The 21,194-nt window shown below is 35.3% G+C and overlaps 1 pseudogene; it reads left to right on the top strand.

Moving 5' to 3' along the window:
* Positions 1 to 1,868: 1,868 nt before the first annotated feature.
* On the top strand, positions 1,869 to 19,712 carry LOC132091734 (breast cancer metastasis-suppressor 1-like protein-A; annotated as a pseudogene).
* Positions 19,713 to 21,194: the final 1,482 nt, after the last annotated feature.

Here is a 21,194-nt window from a genome sequence, read left to right as displayed (position 1 = left end):
ATTATAATACAATCCCTTAAGCAAATAAATGATATTTCCTTATATATTATATGATCGATATATTAAATAATTTCATTTATATTGAATATACTGAATAATATGTTGTGTGAATATAGTACAATATACTAAATAATACATAAGGAACTGCTGCAGTAATACACTGCATAATAGATGTTCATGCGATAAACTACTGTGTGAATTGTAATATACTATGTATACAGTTAGAAAGAAAATATATATTTCTATATCCATATGTTTGTATTTATATATTATACATTAAATGCCTTTAACAAGACATCTAATTGTAAAAAAAATCTAATATTTTAATATTTGTTTTCAGTAAACCCTTTTTTCCTTATACCATCACACATATTTTCATAAATTAAATGTGTAGTAAAAAGTGCTGGTGACGTGTTCCACTCAGTGATATATTAGTAAAAAAATAGTTCCCCCTCTCAAGACCTTAAGGAAAAAATTATCCCAATGAAACCTATTAAAGCTGCTTTTTTTAACCACAGTGCCATTTAACTGTAAAATAATGCAATTTTTATTAATAGGCTTTAATTCTCTATTTTTGACCAGATGGGGCCATTTTATTTTTATTATTATTATTTTCTTTTTTCAGGTTTGGCCTATAATGCAAATACTCCCTGTATTCCTGTTTTATGCTTCTGTATATTATAGAGCCAGTTGGATAAATAAATGCAACTAAAATTGTGTGTGTGTGTTGGTATGGCTGTCAGAGTGTGGTTTGTATGTATGTGCTAAAAAAAAATGTATGTGTGCTTGCAATATCTGAGAGAGAAAAATGGGAAAATTTGGTACGGCGCCAAAACAAAATCTTAATGAAAGCACATTTTTTGAGATATCAACCTCAAATTTGGAACACAACTTGTTTAGATGTAGGACTTTGATTTTATAGCAGGTTTAGAGTTCAACAAATTTCATAAACTATATGTGTTATATAAAATATTGTTCATAGCTCATTTTCATAAACTTAAACCTCTATAACTTTTTTTTGGGGGGGGGGGGGGGGTTAACTTATTATTATTATTATTCTTTTACTTCAACAACAATCTGCCATGGGTCTCCTTTAAAACGAGACCAAACTTAAGTCTGTGCTCCTAAGCTTAAAATTTTTATGATAGTTTTTTGACATGGACATTTTTGTCCACTTCGGATATATGTAACTTTTTTAACTGACGCACGAGAGTTAAACACTCTAGAACATGTCCTCATGCATGACATTAATAATGTAAAAGTTATTTAATGAGTGTTTCACTCAGCTGATATAAAAATATCTGTAGCTGGCAAGGTAAAATATGTACAACTGTGGCTTCCAACATCATTTCTAAATACATATCCAAGTAAAGTTCATCAACACTGCAGATGCGTCAGGCTCAGTGTCCACCCTCTCCAGCCATGTCTTCTTAGTGAGCTCATTCACAGCAGTCAGGGTCATTTTGATGGGTTTCTCTGTTTCTCTGGGGTTTGCAGCAACTGCAGCATAATGAAAGCACACTAATGCTGCTCCTGGCAACAGTCTCCTCTGAGCTGCAGAAGATGCATTACATTAAAATCAGTTCACCAGCCAAGTTCAACACATAGAGGTATATCACAGGATGCTTGATGTCTAACATCAATTTGATGTCCAACATCATTGTGTTCACTTCCAGTCGCTCCCACTCCTGACAGATGAGGGAATCTGCTCAGTCACAGGTTGAGCCACGGGCTGAAGAGAGCAGCAACCACCTGGAAAAAAACTGTCATGTAAGTTATATTGGAGTATGATGCTGGATGACAATAAGTGTGAATCAGTGCTGTTCAAGATTTACCTGAGATAAACATAAGATCTACTGTTAGTCATCATGAAGACGACAGGTGAGCAGGAAGACTTTGATTCAGGCTGATGGCTGGACAGGAGATACTGGCTGGAGTTTGTGGAGGTGTAAAAGTGGAAGCCAGTGTCAGTTACTGAGAACAAGGCAAAGAATGCAGAATTGCCTAGAAATCTTTGAATAAATCTTTAGATCACTTCCCGCCCTTATATATAATGTAACTATATTATGTCATCTGTGACACTTTACAATAAGGTCCATTGGTTAACATTAGTTAACTACTTTAATTAACAATAATTAAGAATGATTAATACTTCTACAGCATTTATTAATCTTAATTACTTTAGAGCAATGCAATAATAACGATGATGTATTATTAAAATCATAATTGTGATTGTTAACAATAGTTAATGCAGTGTTAATTAACGCAAACTAACAGTGAACAACTGTGCTTTCATTAACTAACATTAACAAAGATTAAGAAATACTGTAATAAGTGTATTGTTCATTGAAGTTAGTTAATACATTAACAAACATGAACTAAAGGAGCCTTACTGTAAAGTGTTACCATGTAATCCTTTCAGTCTCAATAATTTAATAATTAATTAATCATTTTTGCATTTAGCAGACGCTTTTATCCAAAGCGACTTACAGTGCATTCAGAGTCCAAATGTTTATTTATTTTATTTATTTATTTATTTTTACCTAACAATAACTATTGTTGCATAGAATTATTAATTAATTAAATTAATTAATTAAATGGAATATAACACTTCTAGTAAAAAAAAGTTTCAGTTTCAACAGAAATACCAGAAGAAAGTTCTTAGCAAATATGAATAATTGTGTTGGACAATGATATTATAAAATGAAACATTATGTCCAATTGTGTGTTACTGACTTTAAGTTTCTCTCTACCTTTAATATCTGACCTGTAGATGAAGTACTTTGGGGAGTCATTGCTGGATGTCCACATCAGTCTTTCGAGATGTGAGTGAATCATTTCTAAATGATGCAAAAGTGCATCTATTGCAGAACGTTCAAAAGATGCACTTTCAGGATTTGTTTCAACAGTAGTGAAATGTACTATTTTGACTAATGAAACTGTTTGCAACTGACTTGATTCTGGCCAGCGTGTTTCAGCACATGCAGGTGGGATTGTGGCTTGTTAGTGGAGGAGGCAGAATAGCCTTATGACAAGTAGTGACACCTCTTCAAAACTACATCTTTATCATCTTGAACTTTCAAAATTAATATTTAAGGGCCAATGTGGGTGTCTCTGGGACAAGGCCAACTCATATTTGAGCTACATGATGAAAACAAGTAATAGAAAAGAATGAGTAGATGGTTTTAGATTTTACTGAAACTTTACATTGTGATGACTTTGTAGTGCACTACACATTTGTCTCAATGATCGGAATGTGAATGAATGCAGTGTGAATTTAACATGTTGGCAGACAGCGTCCTCTTTTGGTTAAGAGTCATGTTTTATGTTTATGTGAGATAAACGTTTCTTCATCTGGGGGATGCTGAAACCGAATTCTCATATCACTGTGCTTGAATAAAAACCCTCTTATTCCAAACATATACTGGCTGGGATTTCTCAATTGCCGGAAATGTCCGGAATTTGGCTTTGTTTTCCATCGACTTGCATGTTCTCTACAGTCCTCACACATTATATGACATGTCAGATATTTGCATTGCTTTGCATTGCCTTCATAGATCCCGCCTTCTCGCGCGCCACGATTGGTCTATTTTGCACAATGCTGCACGCTATTGGTCAAACTCCCTTTCAGTCATTACTTTCAGCAAGTATTTAAACAAATCCAAACCCGGACATTTTAGGCAATTTAGAAATCCCGGCCAGGATATAAAGAGGATGAAGAGGACGTGTGTTTACATGTAGGTTTTTTGTGGGGGGGTTTTGCAGACACTTTTTTCCAAGGGACAATGTAAGCAATTAAAATCTACAAAAGAGCAATGATATGCAAGTGCTGTAACAAGTCTCAGTTAGCTTACCTACAAGTAGCAAGGCTTTTTTTTTTTAATTGTATAATAAATTAAAAGAAAACAAATAGATAGAATACAAAATATTAGAACAGGTAATGTTTTTAAAGAAAACAAGCAGTCAGTGAATGAGTAGTTTTTAAAAAAAAAACAATTTAATTAGAATAAAGGTTGCAAGTACATTTACATTTACATTTATTCATTTAGCAAACGGTTTTATCCAAAGCGACTTACAAATGAGGACAGTGGAAGCAATCAAAAACATCAAAAAGAGCAATGATATATAAGTGCTATAACAAGTGCAATGTGTTATAAATATGTTTACATCTTCTAATGCATTGTTGCCTGACAAAAACAAAACAAAAACAAGCAAATTTCTATACAATTATTAATATTTGGTGCGTGTACTGAATCTGATGCTATGGCAATTTGGTATGCAAAATTTTCATTCTGATGAAGAACTACAAATCCCATCATTCATTCTAAAAGAAAAAATGATTTGCTCAAAAACATTTCTTATTATCAGTGTTTAAAACATTTGTGCTGCTTAATATTTCCGTGGAAGCCTAAATAGTTTTTATAGGAAATCAAAAGGGCAGTATTTATTTAATCTAATAATTATATATTATAATAATTGTGTACTATAGAGCTATTATTATATTTTATAATAATCTATATATATATATATATATATATATATATATATATATATATATATATATATATATATATATATATATAATTATAAACCTTTTGTTTATATTGTTTAAAATTTTATATTTCAAGTTTTCACAAATAAAAAATAGAAAATAAACTAGTAATAATAAAAATAAATGTATTCAAACTGGACATAATCTACATTTTTCATAAATGAAAGAAAAATATAAGAGTAAGTCTAATAATAATAGAAGTCTGTAAATAAGACCAAAACTAGGAGACACTGTGTTGAAGATCCTTGTTATAAAGACAAATAAATCCTGGTGTTAATGGCCTACAATGCAGAGCTCTGTTTTAGCCCCAGCACACAATCCAGCAAGTGTGATTTGTATATTTGATAACTTCCTCTTCCTACAATCATCTGTTTGTTGTCTGATTTGCTGCTGGTATTATGATGGCTTTAGGTGTTTTTTGCTAATATGCATTATTCCAGGTATCTATCATGAGCTCTGCTTGAATCTGTCCAAAACAAATATGACTGTGAGATGCAAGCAGCCAGCCAGCATTCACAAGACCCCACACTTTATACATATTCACAGTCTTCTCACACTTCTTCTTTTTCCTGCTTCTTCAATGTGTTCCATTGATTTCTGAGATTACATGTTAATATATCATATTCATGACAGAGTGAGAAGCTCCTGCTTTTTGACACGGTTCAGAGTGAACCGGAAGAGAAGATCAGATCACTGGAAGAGGACAGACACAGTATAGACATAACTTCAGGTAATCCACAGATGGCAGCTCGTGCTGTATAACCTGTGTAACTGACTGATGTGTTCTTGCACCAGAACTGTGGAAGGACGGTCTGCAGTCAAGGAAGAATACAAAGAAGGATTCCCTCAGTCCTGAAAAGAAGCAAAAAACTGTCACTGTGTCACATATCCTTTATAAAATCTAAAATCAATTAGACTTTATAAATCAATTTGGGAGTGTTTTTCTGTGAGTTTGCTTTATTGCTGTATGATTAGTTTCCTGAGCGTCCCATGACCATACATTGTACATGTATGACCTGGATATACTCCAAGACTGGACTGCCATAGGAAAGATTATTTCACTTTATCCCTTTTTTTATTTATATTTCTTATATCATTCTTATCTCGATTCTTACATATTATTCTGACACATAAAAAGAAAAAAAAAAGAAAAAAGAAATAATATGCATAATATTAGTCCTAATAATAAATGTCTACAAATTATACATGATCGTTATAAGAAAAAAATGAAAGGTCATTGCTCTTAAGACAAATCCTGATTTTTCCTGAAAAATCCATATGTATTTATTCAAATTTTTGTAAAGACTGTTTGAAATGATTTGTGGGAAAGTATTTCAGGTCTCTGAACTGTTTGTGTGTATCAGCTCCGTTGAAAGCAGAAAGACAGCATCACGTTGCTCGATCAGAAGATGGACAGCTGTTCTATGACAACAAATGGTGCAGCTGCGGTCAGGTCATATGCATCACCAGGAAGGACGAGTACCCCACCAGGTGTCAAAGTCAAAGTCAAAGTCACCTTTATTTATATAGCGCTTTAAACAAAATACATTGCGTCAAAGCAACTGAACAACATTCATTAGGAAAACAGTGTCAATAATGTAAAAATGATTGTTAAAGGCAGTTTATCATTGGATTCAGTTATGTCATCTCTGTTCAGTTAAATAGTGTCTGTGCATTTATTTGAAATCAAGTCAACGTTATCGCTGTAGATGAAGTGTCCCCAACTAAGCAAGCCAGAGGCGACAGCGGCAAGGAACCGAAACTCCATCGGTGACAGAATGGAGAAAAAAACCTTGGGAGAAACCAGGCTCAGTTGGGGGGCCAGTTCTCCTCTGACCAGACGAAACCAGTAGTTCAATTCCAGGCTGCAGCAAAGTCAGACTGTGCAGAAGAATCATCTGTTTCCTGTGGTCTTGTCCTGGTGCTCCTCTGAGACAAGGTCTTTACAGGGGATCTGTATCTGGGGCTTTATAGGATTATAGGATTATTTAGAGGATTATAATGTAAAAGGAGCTCATTCCAATACTGAGGTGCTAAACCATTCAGGGCTTTATAAGCAATATTTTAAAATCTATACGATATTTGATAGGGAGCCAGTGCAGTGTTGACAGGACCGGGCTAATATGGTCATACTTCCTGGTTCTAGTAAGAACTCTTGCTGCTGCATTTTGGACTAGCTGTAGTTTGTTTACTAAGCGTGCAGAACAACCACCCAATAAAGCATTACAATAATCTAACCATGAGGTCATAAATGCATGGATTAACATTTCTGCATTTGACATTGAGAGCATAGGCCGTAATTTAGATATATTTTTGAGATGTAAAATTGCAGTTTTACAAATGCTTGAAACGTGGCTTTCTAAGGAAAGATTGCGATCAAATAGCACACCTAGGTTCCTAACTGATGATGAAGAATTGACAGAGCAACCATCAAGTCTTAGACAGTGTTCTAGGTTATTACAAGCGGAGTTTTTAGGTCCTATAATTAACACCTCTGTTTTTCAGAATTTAGCAGTAAGAAATTACTCGTCATCCAGTTTTTTATATCGACTATGCAATCCATTAGTTTTTCAAATTGGTGTGTTTCACCGGGCCGTGAAGAAATATAGAGCTCTGTATCATCAGCATAACAGTGAAAGCTAACACCATGTTTCCTGATGATATCTCCCAAGGGTAACATATAAAGCGTGAAGAGTAGCGGCCCTAGTACTGAGCCTTGAGGTACTCCATACTGCACTTGGGATCGATAGGATACATCTTCATTCACTGCTACGAACTGATGGCGGTCATATAAATACGATTTAAACCATGCTAATGCACTTCCACTGATGCCAACAAAGTGTTCAAGTCTATGCAAAAGAATGTTGTGGTCAATTGTGTCAAACGCAGCACTAAGATCCAATAAAACTAATAGAGAGATACACCCACGATCAGATGATAAGAGCAGATCATTTGTAACTCTAAGGAGAGCAGTCTCAGTACTATGATACGGTCTAAATCCTGACTGGAAATCCTCACATATATAATTTTTATCTAAAAAGGAATATAATTGTGAGGATACCACCTTTTCTAGTATCTTGGACAGAAAAGGGAGATTCGAGATTGGTCTATAATTAACTAGTTCAGTGGGGTCAAGTTGTGGTTTTTTGATGAGAGGCTTAATAACAGCCAGTTTGAAGGTTTTGGGGACATATCCTAATGACAATGAGGAATTAATAATAGTCAGAAGAGGATCTATGACTTCTGGAAGCACCTCTTTTAGGAGCTTAGATGGTATAGGGTCTAACATACATGTTGTTGATTTAGATGATTTAACAAGTTTATACAATTCTTCCTCTCCTATGGTAGAGAATGAGTGGAACTGTTTCCTCAGGGGGTCTATAGTGCACTGTCTGATGTGATACTGTAGCTGACGGCTGAATGGTTGCAATTTTATCTCTAATAGTATCGATTTTAGAAGTAAAGTAGTTCATAAAGTCACTACTGCTGTGGTGTTGGGAAATGTCAACACTTGTTGAGGCTTTATTTTTCGTTAATTTAGCCACTGTATTGAATAAATACCTGGGGTTATGTTTGTTTTCTTCTAAAAGAGAAGAAAAGTAATTGTCTCTTGCAGTTTTTAATGCTTTTCTGTAGGATATGTTACTTTCCCGCCAAGCAATACGAAATACCTCTAGTTTTGTTTTCCTCCAGCTGCGCTCCATTTTTCGGGCTGCTCTCTTTAGGGTGCGAGTATGCTCATTATACCATGGTGTCAAACTGTTTTCCTTAACCTTCCTTAAGCGTAAAGGAGCAACTTTATTTAAAGTGCTAGAAAAGAGAGAGTTCATAGTTTCTGTTACATCAAGTTGTTCTGAGGTTTTGGATATGCTCAGGAATTTGGATACATCAGGAAGATAACTTAAAAAGCAGTCTTTTGTGGTAGAAGTGATGGTTCTTCCATACTTGTAACAAGAAGTAGAATTTACAATTTTGGCTATATGAAGTTTGCACAGAACTAAATAATGATCTGAGATATCATCACTTGGCTGAATAATTTCAACACCATCAACATCAATTCCATGTGACAGTATTAAATCTAGAGTATGATTTCGACAATGAGTAGGTCCTGAAACGTGTCGTCTAACACCAATAGAGTTCAGAATGTCTATAAATGCTGATCCCAATGCATCTTTTTCATTATCAACATGGATATTAAAATCACCACACACACACACACACACTCACACACACACAGGTGTGTGTGTGAGTGTGTGTGTGTGTGTGTGTGGTGATTTTAATATCCATGTTGATAATGAAAAAGATGCATTGGGATCAGCATTTATAGACATTCTGTGTGTTTACGCATATGGGGGATTCATTAGCTTTTGTGCCCTCGAGGGTAAATTATCTTCAAAAATAAAAGAAATGAAAGTAAGTTTTCAAATAACCTAAAACTTTTATTCATCAAGGACACATGAAATAGTTTTTCATTATTTTTTTTGTTCTCCTGAATTTCTTTTTTTTTTTTTTTTTTTTTTACTTTCTCCACAAAATTTTTTTTTAATTTATATTAGTGGAGAAAGTATTTTGTGATTTTATATATATATATATATATATATATATATATATATATATATATATATATATATATATATATATATATATATATATATATATGTATATGCAGGCAAACTGATTCCAACATTGATAATATTTATATTAAGAAATGTAAATCAAATCAGCATATCAGAATGATTTTTGAAGCATCATGTTACACTGAAGAATGGAGGAATGATGCTGAAAATTCAGCTTTGCATCACAGGAATAAATTACATTTTAAAATATATTACAAATAATAAAAGAGCTATTTTAAATTGTAGTAATATTTCACAATATTGATGTTTTTCTGATTAAATTAATGAAGCCTTGGTGAGCATATAGAAACTTCTTTCAAAAACATAAAAAAAACTTAAATATTACATTAATTATCTACTATAATTACATTATACTATTATATTATTATGAAATTTTTCATTTACTATTTTTTTCATTTACTAATTTTAAGAGTGTTGAATTGTTACATTTGCCAGAATGTGTCTATTTTTGGGGATTTCCCACTATGCAATTTTTGTTTTATTTTCTTTATGATGAAATAATATAATTTTCAATTTTACATAAGAACATTTGATTATTATAATAATATTTTTTATACAAATTGCCAAATTTGAAAGAGTTCAGGTTGCCATCTATTTACATAAATATTTTCAAAGTAATTCTAATTAACTACATGTACTTTGTATGCCATTTTTTTTTCTGAGCTGCTTGTTATTCACAGTTCTTCATATTAATATAGAAATGTCTAATGTGTATAACACAAACACTGGAAATATTTTTTTTTTGTTTAAAGAAAAATGCTTATTGGAGACGCGAACCGTTTAAAACGATTCAGTTCGATTTGGTGAACTGGTTAAAAAAGACCAGGGGGGTAAGGTTTCATATTTTTTGAAGCACCCCTGGGCGCCGCCATTGGCTAGCGGACCCCCACCTGCTGTTAGCATTCCATTGACTCCCATTCATTTTGGCGTCACTTTGACAGTGAATAACTTTACATCTGAGGTGTTTAAAGACTCCATTTGTCCAGTAATTATTTCTAAAGAAACATGAAAATGTATGAAAGGCCCAACTACCTTGTATCTTACGTTATGGTCCCGTAGAAACAGTTTTTGTAAAAAAAATAGGCTAACGATTGCATCATAACTTGCGACTCTCTGTGGCACAGTAGAGAAATTACCGTATGGACAGGAGGAGAAGCTCGCAGGCAATCTTTTACTGTCTATGAGGCTATCGGGGGGACGTGGAGGCATAAAGTCAAGGGAGAAGCCCATAGAGAGTCCATAAAAGCAACGGGACAAAATTGTTCAACAATGTCTGCAAGATTCGGTGGGTGATTCAGATTTCTCTTGGCACAGCGATTAGAAGACTTACAATTGTCAGACAGGTTGCTCACGTGACATCTACGTCACCAAGCTCAGTTTGAGTCTGCGCAGTACACTCGAACCCCAGGAAGTGCGTGCTTCTAATTGACTTCACTTGTCTCCGTTGAATCCAATGGGGTCGCTGTGTCCATTTCTTTTACTGTCAATGAAGAAGATCTGGTTACATCGAGTGATTTGTTCGCGAACCGTACATCACTACACTGCAGTGAATGTGCTCACAACAGACACGGAAGAGAAGACAATGCTGAATAAAGTCGTTTTTTGTTATTTTTGAACCAAAATGTATTTTCGATGCTTCAAAATATTCTAACTGGCCCTCTGATGTCACATGGACTACTTTGATGATGTTTTTCTTACCTTTCTGGACATGGACAGTATACCGTTCACACAGTTTCAATGGAGGGACTGAGAGCTCTCGGACTAAATCTAAAATATCTTAAACTGTGTTCTGAAGATAAACGGAGGTCTTACGGGTTTGGAACAACATGAGGGTCATTAATGACAACACTTTCATTTTTAGGTGAACTAACCCTTTAATATCAGGGTTATTAGATACAATTAAAACTAAAACTATAACTAAATATTTAAATTAAATTAAATACACAAAACATTTTATTTCAGCCAGTTGGCATGGAAATATTTCAAATTTTCATTTAGGTTAATGACGTTCTAAAATAAATAAAACTGATATAAAAATGTATTCAAACTATATACAGTATATAGGAATATTTAAAAATTAATAAAAATGACAAAACAAAATGAAAAAAATAATGAAAATCTAATTCAAATTATTAATAACACCTATAATATTATCTACGTAGATCACAATACATTTTAATTGCTCAAAAAACGTAATGAGAAAAAAAAGCTTATTCTGTTAAGAATGTCTTTCATGTTTCTTAATGGGATTGCTGTTAAAATGAAAAGTGTCTGCAGAGCACAACTATATAATTTGAGGAACGCTGGGAACCATACCAAAAAAAAAAGAATTGTGTGTACTATTCCTTTATTAGAACAAAACACAAATGGGCATCTTGATGTGCAGAATCTTTCTCAGAAGAATTCTTTGAATTCTTACATAAATGATCTTCACTTCTCTGGTACATTTATCCATGAATGAAATCTACAAATTCCTGCTCTAGTTTTATGAATATTCACGATGCTATTCGACTTAAAACTTAAAATCATGAGATTCATTAATAGTTGTTTTAAACAAGTCCTAATATTTGAAGACATTAGATTAGAGGGCAGAGTTCATCAAGGAGACAGCTGTAGGGAAAAAGACATGACTTCTTATTTAACAGTTATAAACAGTTTATTAAATGCAGTGTCTCTATATGACCATGTAGAGGCAGTAGACACTAACTGTTGTTTAATTGTTGGTCTCTGCATGTCTGCTGTACTGCTGCACCAAAGCTGCTGTGTTTGTTTTCCAGGATCTTTCATCTCTTTTGTGTCAGCGTCTCTGTAAGTTAACTGATCATCAAGTCTTGCAGAATTTTTTTATTTATTTATTTATTTCTAATTTGCTATCTCTGAACAGTGGAGTCTTCAGTCTTTGTAATATTTCTCAACTGATATTTAGGAGTTTTCACAGCCAGCTCTTTGTCTTCAGTCAGCAGGTGACTAATGGCGGTACTCGTAATGAATTGTTTATAAGTCAGAAGAACCTGACACTCCTTCACAAGGGCCAGAGCTAATGAGCTCGAGCAAAAGAAAAAGAACACCTTTAAGAGTCGGAGGCTGAAACCTGCCTTCGTTTTTGTGTTTGAGACCAAGCCTTTGTACTCGGCTGTAGCGCTGGACTGATGCAATAGCCTACAGATACACTGAAGAGAACAAAAAACATACAGCAGCAAAGTATACATAGCCAAGAGCAGAACCGACTTCCTGCAAATGCAACAAAAATCATTAAAGCTGAAGTGTGCGCTTTCTGCTCCACTAGCATAACTATTGTTTCACACAGGTTTTCCAAACACTCCCCCATCTTTCATTGGTCGAGAAAGCGGTAGCCACGCCCCCAAACTCACGCCATTGGTTGAGTGAATATTGCCGCGCAAAGCTGGCGTTCTGATAGTGATAGAAATCCAAATTGTTTTTGTCAAAGAAAATGTACTAATAGTTCAGTATCTGCACATTAAGTTGGGAGCAAGTATTTTAACACTGAGAAAACTCCACACTTTACCTTTAAACATTGTAAGTATCACAAAAAAAGTGTTATAAATTAACAGCATTTGAAATAAATGTATCAGTAATGTTGAACATTGCCTGATATATATCTAGTAAAATCCTAATAGGTACTGTTCCGAAACCAAATGGCTCAAATTTTTTGGCAGACGTTTAAGGTTTGTGTCCTGGGTCGAGCTTCCCACACAAATGAGGCAGGCGCTTTCTCAGCGAGTTGAGCGAGGTATGTAAAGCAACACCTGTCCTATAGTACCTGATATCCACGAGACCCAGAGCAGCCCAGTCATGTGGAGGTGGTGTCGCTGTAACACCGCACAGAGAAATTGATATGGAAATCATATTGAAATCATCAACGGACATGGCCAACCGTTTGTGGAGCTCCTCAAATGCCATAGATTAGCACTTATGGACATCTCTCTTTGGTGTTATCAAGAAAGTGTCTTCAAGAGGAACTGATGTAACGTTATTCACATTGCTTACATTCCTATCTATTTTAAAGAAACTTCTGTTCAGATGCTCCAGGAAAAGAAATTCCTGATGGGTGTAAATAGACTTAAACTCATGCTTACAATCTGCACTTCAGTCACATCCACATTAAAAATGTGAAGTATATATATATATATATATATATATATATATATATATATATATATATATATACATTGTGCAAAAATTAAATATGGTTATAAATGTGTTAGATATATAAAATATTATAGACAGAATTACACAATAAAAAAGTTGATATGCATATATAAATAAATATATAAATGTATTTAAAAACATTCATGTTATGTATATATTATATGCAGAATTAATTACACATTTATTTATTTATTTATTTAATATTTAGTTCCATTGTCATTTAAAACATTATGCCATCTTAAAGGGAAAATTCACCCAAAAATATATAGTAAATTCCCTCACCCTCAGGCCAAAATGCAGGTGGCTTTTTCTCCTCAACAGTAAAGATTTTTAGCCATGGATCTTTGATTCATAAAATGCAAGTCAGCTACTGTCACTTTGAGAGTCAAAAAAACATACAGGCAGCACAAAATTCATTCCCATAGCTCCTGAAAGAAAATCAAATAGTCAAATATGACGATTAAAAAGGTTAGAAAATGGTAATAATAATTACCTAATATTAAGAACAATGCATGTGGGGAGTTGCCACAGGACTATGAATGAATCAAACTGTATCTGAAAGAATCTGTCAGTCGAAGGTTGATTTTAGACAACTCTGCTTTTCCCCTTATTAAAGGCTTGAATTGTTCAACAGGGCTGCATGGGATACCAAAACAGAGTTAATTAACATTTAATCTCTAGTTCAACTCTGGGTCAAACAGGTAGGCTGGATGAACCGAGTCATGGCCCGTGAACAATACAAAACATGATGAAAATGCTGAAACTGTATCCTGCCAGAGGGAACGCATGTACACCCCACGACGCTTGGACCGGCCCCCTGTCTGCTGATGAAGATACTGCTGACAAACCTTTTGAGACAGATAGCAAGCCAGGGAGGTAAACACAAAAGAACAATTACTGAAGTGCACTTCAGTTTCGATGCAAACGCTTACGATATACGTAGACCCAAACGCATGCTCACAATCATGACGCCGCAGCCCATTTTTATTGCATCAGATTACTAACTAACATACAGTACATCAGCATGATATGAACTACCTAAATGATGAAAAGCTACCTAAATGATGTACACGCTAGCGCAAGTGAAAATGAAGTGTGCCATTTGGGACAGGGCCTTAAAGTATATAATACTCAATTTGCATACGTGAACTTAGCCGCTTGACACATGCGCACTAGAATGTTTCATCCTTGTTCAGTGTCTGCGATATTTCTCTCCAGAAGTTACGAGCGAGAAAAAGTCTGCACTTATATAATTGCAACAATTACAAGTTCTAAACTTCAAATTGCATGCAATAATGTTAACGTCAACGAAATTCAATTTTTTTTTTCAAAATTGCGAGATATACAAAGTAAAATTAATAAAAATAAAAAAGGTAAACATTGAAAAACATTAATCTACAATTTTAAACAAAAATATAATTGTGAGATAAAATTGTTGTGAAATTTACATAACATGCACTGTTCGCATACCCTGTACTCCTGTGTTTAGTGATCAGAATAAGCTTAGTTTCACAGAATGCTCATAAAATGCACATAAAATCTCTGTAGATGTTTATTTAATTATACTGTTTATACTGTATATTAGCTGTTCCAGCACCCACCCCCATCCCATCCAGCCCACTGTAGCCTCTGGCGACATCCGCGCATCCCTGCATGTGCCTCAGACTCTTACGTAATCCTCACAGAAAAGAACTGAGAAATAAAGAAACAGCATCCCTCACTCTCTCCTTCACCTGATTGTTTGTGTGTTGGATGGCCTGCGGGGAAGAAGGAAGCCTGTAGTCTGGACACGCTCAAAGACAGGCTGGATCAGAGCTTTGTGTTTACTCAACCTGCAGTTGAATAGAGGAAGATCTCCGCATCCCTTTTTTGAATGGGAAATGCTTAGAGAGAGTGAAACTGGTGTGAATGCTGCAATGCTTATGGATTCTTTTCTTACGATATGTTAGGCTTACAGGAAGATACATATTGTTGTGAAAAAGCACTATGCTGAATAGAGAAAGATTCCTGTGTTCCAGGAACAAAATGCATGCATTACGGTTTGGAAATGCTATGTATGGAGTCAGAATTTCCCCATCAGTCTACAGCACAGATCTTTAGCCTTAGAGCATTTATTAAATTACATGTGTTCAGAAATGTGATGTTCAGAAATGCAGTCAAACATAGTCTTCATAGTTCAAACAAAACTAAAAAAAACAAAAACATTTACATTAAAAAATATATAATGAATAAAAGCAAGGTTCAGATTATAAAACATCATGACATGTATGAATTAATCATTCATTTTTGAAAAAAATATTTTTAAAAACCTTGTTGAAAATATAAACATTGATAAGGTTGAACTTGTGAACATCTTCAAAGTGTAAAAATGAGTGCTGTCAAACGATTAATCACATGCAAAATAAAAGTTTTTGTTTACATAACATTATATGTGTGTATACTGTGTATATTTCTGTATATATAATTAAACACACATTCAGTATATATTTTGAAAATATTTGCATGTATATACATTTATATATTCTTATATTTTATATTATATATAAATATATTCAATACATAAACATAACATATTTGTCTTAATTATATACATGCATGTGTTTGTATTTATATATGCATAATAAATATACACACTATACACACATATATTATGTAAAAAAAAAAAAAAATTTGCTTCGGATGCGATTAATCGTGATTAATCCGATTAATTTGGATGTGGTTAATCGTGATTCATTTAGTCTCTCCATTTTCATACTAAACGTACAGCCTCCAGAACAAGTGAATGTTACATGGAGAGTCAAAGAGCAGCAGATGAGTCACTCGTTTCCATCTCAGTGGTCTCAGGTGAGATAAAGTGGACACTTACAGTAAATATAGCTCTTTAAATGTACACGTCTGTAGCTTAAAGGTCCGATTCCTGCATTATTGAGCAGATTGCATCAACCGGAAACCTATAAACTCTTATCTTTTGGGATCCAGTGACTCATTAGTTGATTAGGCCATTCAGTTATTAGCCCCAACAGCAGGCTAGCACGCAACAGTGTCACTTATCTATTTGTAGCTGGTAAATTCTGGAAGACGAATGGCTGAAGGAAATCTGACTAGCGCACTATAGCAGAAATTTTAGACTGTGGTGTATGTTACAGTCGGCTAGCTCGGGTTTTCACTCGGTTGCTTGTCCCTCTGAGCTACGCCGAGTTCCCGCTACAGTAGCTTCTTTTATTTATAAGTCAGAGAGCGTGTTCAGGTGCTTTCGATAACAGAGGGGTTTCAAAGTTGTTCTGAAACGAGAGGCTGAGCGCAAACAAAGGTCTGGAACTGAAAGGGATGCTTTACATTTCCATGCTACTTTGTCTGAAAGTCAAATAGTAAAAGTTTGTTTCCACTTTGCAAGATTTCAGGATGCACAAGAGATTTAGAGGCAACACTTTGGCTCTAAATTGCATTGTGTTTGTGGTTTTAGAGAATATAAACCATTGTCTTTCATGAGTAATGGAGAGAAAAATTCTCGGAATGCGAAATGATGATTTGCTTATTTGTTCAACTGAGGAATAGTTGATAGTTTGGTTAAAATTGGAGTCAAATGAAATCAGATTTTGCTGGAGTTTAGTTTTATTTAGTTAAACAGATCAGATTTTGCATGTGGAAACACTGTGACCCTATTTGATGACAGGGTTTTTTTATATAAATAAGCAAAATTATCACATATAATAGATATATCTGCTCTTTTCATTAGTATCTCTAATAACCTGCCAATTTCAACACACTTAAGAAGAAGGTATTTTACAATATAATTCTCTATATACATAGTTTCCAATAAATAGTTTCAGTTTCCAGTGTTTCACGTGGAATTTAAGTCATTAAGTCATTACATTTGCCTCAGCCATGCAGAAGAATTTGCCTTTCAAAGTTTGTGTGTCCTCATTGTTTCCACAATGGAATATAATGTGAACGGCACTTTCCATGAATAGGGTACAAATTGTTTTTTGTTTGTTTGTCTGTTTTGCTCGTCAAATGGTGAGTGAAAGGAGGTGCTCAACCTTAAGAAAATTTGTTTGTTAGCGTCAGGAGGGCAGATGAATAATACATAAGCAGTTGAATTTTCAGACACTTAATTGCATATTATTATTTAGACTTAAGAACATCTTCATGTGTAATTTTGTCATACTTATATAGTCTTTGAAATAAGGTTAAAGGTGCCATCTGTCATGTCTGGCAAAAAAATCAAGTCATACTCCACATTCCATACCAGATGGGGGCAGTATGCCTCAATAAAGTGAATTGGTCTACTCTAGAGTAACAAACGAGAAACGGCATAGTCTCTATCCTCCGCCCCGACCTTCACAACAACCCTACAGCCATAGCCGAAGCATAAGAGGACGTTTTGCATCCAGAGGAATGTTGGGTGATGTCAAGTGATTTTGAAACATGACATCTTCAAGCTACTCCCCTTCACCTTTACCAGTGAATATGTTCCTATTCGTTTTGTTCATATTACATTTTGAGTTGTATATACACATTATTTGAATTAAATTAATTTGACAGACAGCATTCTGTCAACATCATTGGTCAACATCAGACAGCTGATGTTGACCAAGCTAGCGCCAACCAACGTAACCAGAGCTGCCAACTCTCAAGCATTCACCGTGAGACACACACAATTGACTCTTTTCACACGCTTTCACGCCACACATCAATTTTCTCACGTACAGAAAAACCACGAAGCAAAGAGGACACGGAGACCAACAGACTAGACAGAGCAGGTTACTTATGATATAAAAAAATGGGAATATAGCTAGCTAATTATCAAACGCAGCTACGGTTAGCCATCGCTAACATTAGCACGTTTATAGAACAGCCTTCGATACATTTCTATGTTATAACTTCCTGAAAAAAAATACACAAACTTATAACGCAAACTTCTAGCGAAAAACTAACAGCATCTAACTTACCAATCCAAAAGAAATGTGGTTCGGTGTCGGACCTCATTTCTTTCAGGTCCATCAGTTGTCTCCAGCGATTGAAAGCAGTGCCGATGTTTACTCTGGTTCGGCTCCTTTTCTTATCGGATTTGATTTGTGATTCCGAGTTGTTTCCCTGTAGCGGGTGGTGGTCTCTTGCCAAGGGCTTCAACCATCCTTCCGCTTGATTGACATCAGGTTAGATTACGCCCACAAGCCGTGCGAGTTATTCGTGTATTGCAGGTTGGCTGGTGGTTATGTTGCCCGCATACCGCCTCCCATGGCCGAAACTGGTATTACGACACCTGTCGGGCCGGGCTAGTAATGCTAATGCTAATTAAGGTTGATATCTCTGCAGCACTATAACTTGACATTTTTTTAATGACATCATCACCCTTATTTCTTCTCATTCTTTTGATGCGTGTAGGTCATTTTTTGGGTATTTTTACCTCAATTTTTGCACATGGCACCTTTAAAGTGTACTGCTGAATGTATTGAAGACAATTTATGACAAACTACAATGTAATTCTATTCAAATTTGTATGTTATGTATTATGTATTACACATTTGTAATAATGACGTTGCAATTTAAAATATATTAACTTATGCAGTATGTTACCTAAATGGAATATTAAAATAACTCAATTAAAATCATTAATTCTAAAATTTGTGTATCAAGGTTTAATTGAGGATATTTACTTCCAGTCACGCTGCAGAAAAGGTTTACAATTCTGGTATGTGGGTTGTAATTTTAAGGTAAAAGTATTGTAATTGTGTTCAAAATGTGGGTAACAGCTGGGTATTAGACTTTTGCGTGTTCATTCTTTAATAGTTAACATATCTAATAGTTCAGCAACATTGCGATTTATGCACCACGAACTCTTGACAATTGTAATATTGTAACTGTTTTATGCTTTGGTAAATTGGTGTCTAAATAATGTCTTCACGTGAGTTTGTACAACTAAAATAGCCTAAACCTAAAAGTAAAAGTAACTAACCCTAAGGAACTTCATGCTTACTTTTTCTAAAAATCATGTTTTCAAATGATTCACATTATACGAATTCGTATTAAATCGGCACCTCTTAAAATTGTCACAAGATCTAGTTGAATTAATGGCTCTAATGCTTAAGAAAGCATTCGTAGGGTCATCAACTTTATCTCTTTCTGGTCAACATCAGGAACTTGCTGCACTATTTACTCGTTTTCTAAATAGCCTCTTTAGTCATTAAGACTCAAGAGCAACTTCTCCACCCTTTCGCACTGCAGAAAAGGCGTCAGGCCGTCGCTCCATCAAAAGGCAGCGTCAGCTCTGTATGCTTCAGTGCTCCACAGATCTGCAGACGCCATCAATACAGGCCAAACTGGCAGGAAAATGGGCCGAGCGCTTCTGAAGACTATAAAACATCTCTTGGAAAGACTCACACAGTGTGCTCAGTTTGATTAGCCTGCGGTACGTGGACATAAATTGACATATTCATTCACCACGGGTTGGATTTCATTCCCTCTGGTTTATAACCGAAAATGGGAATTGCATAAACGGCAATTCCTCACTGCTTCATCTCACTCACGTGTCACATGCTGCTAATTAGCATTTTATTGCCATTGCAAAACATCACCGCTCTGACCGTTCCCTCCGACTAATGACCAAAGGCTCATTCTGCAGTCGCTCATTCCCAGCATTCACTGCTCAGGTGGCATAAATCCAAGTTTAGAGTGTGGGACAGGGGCGGTGGGGACTACATCAGAGCGAGGAAATCCCTGGCAGCCAGGAGGATCCCAGCTCAGCACTTTCTCTCTAGCATTTATGAGCTGCGGATCTGCTGACGCTGCTGCAGTCCCTGACTTTCACCTCCGCAGCGGTCACTGCAGCAGGAGAATCACTGGAAGCCTCGCTGGAGCTCTCCGGCCACAACAATGTCTCTTTCTGTCTGGTTGACTTTTGGTCTTCTGTCAGCAGTAGGCGCAACTGTCATCTCACTCAGACTTCCTCTGCGAGCAGTAACAGCCATCTTACATCCACATCCTCACATTGGGTCACTCATAACTGAGAAGTAGGGTACACTGTGAAAAGAAGATTACTGACGTTCGTTTCACAAGAAAATATGTTAATCTTTGTTCTTCAAAATATCATGAATCATTTTTTGACATTATTTCTTAAATTATATAGTTTATAGATACAGAGTACTGTGCAAAGAGTCCGACAGCAGCCAGTGCTCCACACAGAGATCTCTTTTGGAGACATTGCCACAGTTCTTCTGGATTGAGTCTTTTTCAGTTGGTTCTGTTTCTTCATGTTATTCAGAATCAGAATTCGCCAGGTGTGCGCACACACACAAGGAATTTGTTGTGGCTTTTTTTAAGGCGCTCCTGGTACATACATACATACATGCATACATACACGTCTGACATGAGAACAAAAAAATTCCAGACAGACTGGATGATGGTGAGATCAGATCTCTGTGTGGAGCACCGGCAGCTGTCGGACTCCTTGTGCAAACAAATATCTCACTGGATTATTACAATTAATGGCAAAAAGTAATGTTTGGAAATGTAAACTGACATTTATTACTGACACACTACAGCAAATCATAGCAATAACTGACTTAAAACCTTTTTTTGTTGGTGAAAATTCTAGTGGCCTAAGAGTTTTGCACAGTACTGTAGTTCACCCTCATCATTCACTCACCCTCAAGTCGCTCCAAACCTGGAAGAGTGTCTTCTTTGGCTAGGCAAACCAACATTAGACCCCACTGACATTTATTGTATGAACAAGAAACACTCAGAACATGCAATTCCAAAGAAATATATCTTTAATATGTCACATAGCTGTCAAAATGATCCCTTTAAAGATGATTTTGAGAATATTTGATTAG

Source organism: Carassius carassius, chromosome 18 (genome assembly GCF_963082965.1).
Source record: "Carassius carassius chromosome 18, fCarCar2.1, whole genome shotgun sequence".
NCBI classification, from domain to species: Eukaryota; Metazoa; Chordata; class Actinopteri; order Cypriniformes; family Cyprinidae; genus Carassius; species Carassius carassius.
Note: the sequence above shows the minus strand (reverse complement) of the source record. Positions and strands in the feature narration are given on the sequence as shown.